A 7,401-nucleotide genomic window follows, 5' to 3' on the forward strand; every position below is an offset into this window, starting at 1 on the left:
TTGGGTTTTTCCTTCAAATAACATTTAATGATACAGAACAACTGGACACGTGTCCACCAGATTTTTACAGCTCAATGAATTTAATGTCTGAAACCGGGAATCATTTCTCACCGGGTCACGCAGCCGAAGAGTTCATTCATTCATTCATTCATTCATTACCCACAGGTGAGGTATTATTCTCATCATTATTAATATTCTCATCCTTATCACTATTACAGCTTTGGCTTTCAGTATCCGTAACAGGGCTTAAGGCGGCACAAAACGGACCACTGACTGTTCGCGGTGGGAAACTCGCAGCTGGTCTTTGCGTCTTCTGTTCGTCTTTTTCGCCCACTCCGACATTCTGTACACCTCCCGGGGGCCAGGTTTATTTCAGCTTCCTAGCCGGCGGCCGTGTGCCAGGGCGGGGGCCTGTTAAGGACGCATTGTTTCAAGCGACGCTTGTTTCTGTAAGTTCGCTCATGTGGATCAGGACACGTTCTCCACAGTGACAGGAGAAACACCGCTTGTCAGTCAGTCTCTAAACGCTGAATGATCTCCTGCGTGATTAATAATAAAGCAAAGAGAATTTCCCTTTTAAATACTAACTGAATCATAAGCCTAAATAAATACGCAAACAAACAAATAAATAAATAAACAAAGTTCCTAGCTCAAGAGACAACATGCAGTGTATTTAGCTGAGTCTGACTCTTTACTGGTTTCATATTCTACAACATAAAGATCTCTGATGCTTATTTTTGGGGCTTGTGCAGACCCTATAAATAAATATATACACAAATAAATAATACGCAAATAAATGTTTTTTTTTTGTTATGAAAAAAAAGATGCTGTTGGAAAGTATTTAGAGATGGTTCTTCTGTTTGAATATCAGTACTATTGTCTCTGGGTTTATTATTGATTATTATTGATTATGCAGTTACATGCTTCAGTACTACCAGATGGCTCTGCTCACTTCAGTGATGTGTGTCAATCAAGCCCCCCCCCCCCTCAGTCCACTTTTTCCATTTGAAATATGGAGGAGGCAGTGCCACTTGCCATGTGATTTCCGCATGTAAAACTAAAAGCTTGGGGTGTTTTGGTGTCACCATGGAGACTTGAACATTTAGTGATTCCTGTGGTCTTCTAATAGTGAAGGGTGCCTGGGCATAATTACCAGTTTTCATTCCACACTGACAAACCAGTTACTGCATTATGTCCAATGTGTGTGAGTGTGTGTGTGTATGTGTATGTGTGAGTGAATGCATGTATGTATGCCTGTGTGCGTAGTGTGTGCATGTGTGTTTGCTTGTGTGTATGAGACAAAGGTGTGCTGCTTTGTGTTTGATTGACTTGTGAATATACATGGCAAGGAATAATTTTTAAATGTAAATGTTTGACAGGACATACTCAGTGGTCTCCCTGTGGTCCAGTTTTAAGCATCAATGGTTCAATGTTTTTAATCTACAACCCACAGCGGTTCATCTCCCCCACTCCTCTCCGTTTTTTCACACACACACACACCACACACACACACACACACACACACACACACACACACACGCACACACACCCTCACACACACACACACACACACACACACACACAGCACATATATCCATGCATGCATAGACACACACACACACACACAAGGTGAACAGTATTCCCCATGCCTCTCTCTACTATCTAATCGCAAACCATTAGTCGGCCCATTAAAATTCTTTAGGCCAATTTGTGAGGAATGCCTCCCCCCTTTCTCCCTGTGGAGAAAAATTCACTCATACAAAAGAGCTGTTCATAACCTCTTAGAGTTTTATTACTGACCAGCTAAATACTACTGCATACCTGCCTGCTTCTGCCCCACCTCACTGACTCTTGTGTGTGCTCGCGCGTGTGTGCGTGTGTGCTCGCGTGTGTGCGTGTGTATGCGTATGTATGAAAGTGCTAATCTCATACAGTACTTAATCATTTTAATCTGTAGCCTTTGTCACAGAGTCATCAGGATGAGGTCTTCAGAACAGGTGTAAGGCTTATTTTAACAGTTCCTCGCTAATTCAGGTTTGTCACCAGACAGGTCATGGGTGAAGTGTGTGTGTGGGTAATGCTTCACGTTGGTGGAAGCAGAGAGCTGTCACACTGTTATTCTACTGTTTTCCTCATTCAGACTGGCTTCTACTGTTTTCCTCATCACACTGTTTTCTACTGTTTTCCTCATCACACTGTTTTCTACTGTTTTCCTCATCACACTGTTTTCTACCTGTCAGTACCTGCCCTTGGACTGTCACTCTGTGGCCTCCTGCTGGTCACTCTGTGTTTTTGTTTTACCATGTGCTTTTGTTTGTTTTGGTTTTCCCTGTCACTCCGACCCCGCCCCTCACTTGTGTTTCTACTTCCTGTCTTTGTCCGTTTCCCGCCTTCTGAGTTCACCTGTTTCTCATTTTTGTTTGGATTACTCTGTCTATTTATACCTTCCTCTGCTTGTGTCTGGTTTGTCAGATTGTCCCAGTATCTTGACTGAGTCTGTCTAGACTGTAAGCCTGTTTTTGTTTTCCTGCCAGTTGCCTGTTAGAATACTACCTGTTCTGAAATTGTCATTTTGCCTGCCTTTTAGTTAGTCTGCCTGAGTTTTGTTCTACAGCCATTTTGTGTGCTGTTTTTGTGTTCCTGTTTTTTCCCCTGGAGGGTCTGGAGACTTTTTGTGTTGAGAGATCTTTTCTTTATTAAAACATCGAACTGAAACTGCTTTTGGGTCCGATTCTCCGTTCCGAACCTGACACTACCGTTTTCCTCATCACACTGTTATTCTACTGTTTTCCTCATCACACTGTTATTCTGCTGTTTTCCTCATCACACTGTTATTCTGCTGTTCTCCTCATCACACTGTTATTCTACTGTTTTCCTCATCACACTGTTATTCTGCTGTTTTCCTCATCACACTGTTATTCTGCTGTTTTCCTCATCACACTGTTATTCTACTGTTTTCCTCATCACACTGTTATTCTACTGTTTTCCTCATCACACTGTTTTCTACTGTTTTCCTCATCACACTGTTATTCTGCTGTTTTCCTCATCACACTGTTATTCTGCTGTTTTCCTCATCACACTGTTATTCTACTGTTTTCCTCATCACACTGTTATTCTGCTGTTTTCCTCATCACACTGTTATTCTACTGTTTTCCTCATCACACTGTTATTCTGCTGTTTTCCTCATCACACTGTTATTCTGCTGTTTTCCTCATCACACTGTTATTCTGCTGTTTTCCTCATCACACTGTTATTCTGCTGTTTTCCTCATCACACTGTTTTCCTACTGTTTTCCTCATCACACTGTTATTCTGCTGTTTTCCTCATCACACTGTTATTCTGCTGTTTTCCTCATCACACTGTTTTCCTACTGTTTTCCTCATCACACTGTTATTCTGCTGTTTTCCTCATCACACTGTTATTCTGCTGTTTTCCTCATCACACTGTTATTCTACTGTTTTCCTCATCACACTGTTATTCTACTGTTTTCCTCATCACACTGTTATTCTGCTGTTTTCCTCATCACACTGTTATTCTACTGTTTTCCTCATCACACTGTTATTCTGCTGTTTTCCTCATCACACTGTTATTCTGCTGTTTTCCTCATCACACTGTTATTCTGCTGTTTTCCTCATCACACTGTTATTCTGCTGTTTTCCTCATCACACTGTTATTCTGCTGTTTTCCTCATCACACTGTTATTCTACTGTTTTCCTCATCACACTGTTATTCTGCTGTTTTCCTCATCACACTGTTATTCTACTGTTTTCCTCATCACACTGTTATTCTGCTGTTTTCCTCATCACACTGTTATTCTGCTGTTTTCCTCATCACACTGTTATTCTGCTGTTTTCCTCATCACACTGTTATTCTGCTGTTTTCCTCATCACACTGTTATTCTGCTGTTTTCCTCATCACACTGTTATTCTGCTGTTTTCCTCATCACACTGTTATTCTACTGTTTTTCTCATCACACTGTTATTCTGCTGTTTTCCTCATCACACTGTTATTCTACTGTTTTCCTCATCACACTGTTATTCTACTGTTTTCCTCATCACACTGTTATTCTGCTGTTTTCCTCATCACACTGTTATTCTGCTGTTTTCCTCATCACACTGTTATTCTGCTGTTTTCCTCATCACACTGTTATTCTACTGTTTTCCTCATCACACTGTTATTCTGCTGTTTTCCTCATCACACTGTTATTCTGCTGTTTTCCTCATCACACTGTTTTCCTACTGTTTTCCTCATCACACTGTTATTCTGCTGTTTTCCTCATCACACTGTTATTCTGCTGTTTTCCTCATCACACTGTTATTCTACTGTTTTCCTCATCACACTGTTTTCCTACTGTTTTCCTCATCACACTGTTATTCTGCTGTTTTCCTCATCACACTGTTATTCTGCTGTTTTCCTCATCACACTGTTTTCCTACTGTTTTCCTCATCACACTGTTATTCTACTGTTTTCCTCATCACACTGTTATTCTGCTGTTTTCCTCATCACACTGTTATTCTACTGTTTTCCTCATCACACTGTTATTCTACTGTTTTCCTCATCACACTGTTATTCTGCTGTTTTCCTCATCACACTGTTTTCCTACTGTTTTCCTCATCACACTGTTATTCTACTGTTTTCCTCATCACACTGTTATTCTGCTGTTTTCCTCATCACACTGTTATTCTACTGTTTTCCTCATCACACTGTTATTCTGCTGTTTTCCTCATCACACTGTTATTCTACTGTTTTCCTCATCACACTGTTATTCTGCTGTTTTCCTCATCACACTGTTATTCTGCTGTTTTCCTCATCACACTGTTATTCTGCTGTTTTCCTCATCACACTGTTATTCTGCTGTTTTCCTCATCACACTGTTATTCTGCTGTTTTCCTCATCACACTGTTTTCTACTGTTTTCCTCATCTCACTGTTATTCTACTGTTTTCCTCATCACACTGTTATTCTGCTGTTTTCCTCATCACACTGTTATTCTGCTGTTTTCCTCATCACACTGTTATTCTACTGTTTTCCTCATCACACTGTTTTCTACTGTTTTCCTCATCACACTGTTATTCTGCTGTTTTCCTCATCACACTGTTATTCTGCTGTTTTCCTCATCACACTGTTATTCTACTGTTTTCCTCATCACACTGTTTTCTACTGTTTTCCTCATCACACTGTTTTCTACTGTTTTCCTCATCACACTGTTATTCTGCTGTTTTCCTCATCACACTGTTATTCTACTGTTTTCCTCATCACACTGTTATTCTGCTGTTTTCCTCATCACACTGTTATTCTACTGTTTTCCTCATCACACTGTTATTCTGCTGTTTTCCTCATCACACTGTTATTCTACTGTTTTCCTCATCACACTGTTTTCTACTGTTTTCCTCATCACACTGTTATTCTGCTGTTTTCCTCATCACACTGTTTTCTACTGTTTTCCTCATCACACTGTTATTCTACTGTTTTCCTCATCACACTGTTATTCTGCTGTTTTCCTCATCACACTGTTTTCTACTGTTTTCCTCATCACACTGTTATTCTGCTGTTTTCCTCATCACACTGTTATTCTACTGTTTTCCTCATCACACTGTTATTCTGCTGTTTTCCTCATCACACTGTTATTCTGCTGTTTTCCTCATCACACTGTTATTCTACTGTTTTCCTCATCACACTGTTATTCTACTGTTTTCCTCATCACACTGTTATTCTGCTGTTTTCCTCATCACACTGTTATTCTGCTGTTTTCCTCATCACACTGTTATTCTGCTGTTTTCCTCATCACACTGTTATTCTACTGTTTTCCTCATCACACTGTTATTCTGCTGTTTTCCTCATCACACTGTTATTCTACTGTTTTCCTCATCACACTGTTTTCTACTGTTTTCCTCATCACACTGTTTTCTACTGTTTTCCTCATCACACTGTTATTCTGCTGTTTTCCTCATCACACTGTTATTCTGCTGTTTTCCTCATCACACTGTTATTCTACTGTTTTCCTCATCACACTGTTATTCTGCTGTTTTCCTCATCACACTGTTATTCTACTGTTTTCCTCATCACACTGTTTTCTACTGTTTTCCTCATCTCACTGTTATTCTACTGTTTTCCTCATCACACTGTTATTCTGCTGTTTTCCTCATCACACTGTTATTCTACTGTTTTCCTCATCACACTGTTATTCTGCTGTTTTCCTCATCACACTGTTATTCTGCTGTTTTCCTCATCACACTGTTATTCTGCTGTTTTCCTCATCACACTGTTATTCTACTGTTTTCCTCATCACACTGTTTTCTACTGTTTTCCTCATCTCACTGTTATTCTACTGTTTTCCTCATCACACTGTTTTCTACTGTTTTCCTCATCACACTGTTATTCTACTGTTTTCCTCATCAGACTGTTTTCTACTGTTTTCCTCATCACACTGTTATTCTACTGTTTTCCTCATCACACTGTTATTCTGCTGTTTTCCTCATCACACTGTTATTCTACTGTTTTCCTCATCACACTGTTATTCTACTGTTTTCCTCATCACACTGTTTTCTACTGTTTTCCTCATCACACTGTTATTCTGCTGTTTTCCTCATCACACTGTTATTCTGCTGTTTTCCTCATCACACTGTTATTCTGCTGTTTTCCTCATCACACTGTTATTCTGCTGTTTTCCTCATCACACTGTTATTCTGCTGTTTTCCTCATCACACTGTTATTCTGCTGTTTTCCTCATCACACTGTTATTCTACTGTTTTCCTCATCACACTGTTTTCTGCTGTTTTCCTCATCACACTGTTATTCTACTGTTTTCCTCATCACACTGTTATTCTGCTGTTTTCCTCATCACACTGTTATTCTACTGTTTTCCTCATCACACTGTTATTCTACTGTTTTCCTCATCACACTGTTATTCTACTGTTTTTCTCATCACACTGTTATTCTACTGTTTTCCTCATCACACTGTTATTCTGCTGTTTTCCTCATCACACTGTTATTCTACTGTTTTCCTCATCACACTGTTATTCTGCTGTTTTCCTCATCACACTGTTATTCTACTGTTTTCCTCATCACACTGTTATTCTGCTGTTTTCCTCATCACACTGTTATTCTACTGTTTTCCTCATCACACTGTTATTCTGCTGTTTTCCTCATCACACTGTTATTCTGCTGTTTTCCTCATCTCTGCCAGCAAAGCACATCCAGGCACCACAGTGCTGTGAACGGGAGTGACAGTCACTCCAAACAAAAGATTTGGCTTCACAATACTGTACCACTACTGACAGGTCAGTTAATACTGTACCACTACTGACAGGTCAGTTAATACTGTACCACTACTGACAGGTCTCTTAACACTGTACCACTACTGACAGATCAGTTAATATTGTACCACTACTGACAGGTCAGT

The sequence above is a fragment of the Chanos chanos genome, chromosome 6 (genome assembly GCF_902362185.1).
Source record: "Chanos chanos chromosome 6, fChaCha1.1, whole genome shotgun sequence".
Taxonomy (NCBI): domain Eukaryota; kingdom Metazoa; phylum Chordata; class Actinopteri; order Gonorynchiformes; family Chanidae; genus Chanos; species Chanos chanos.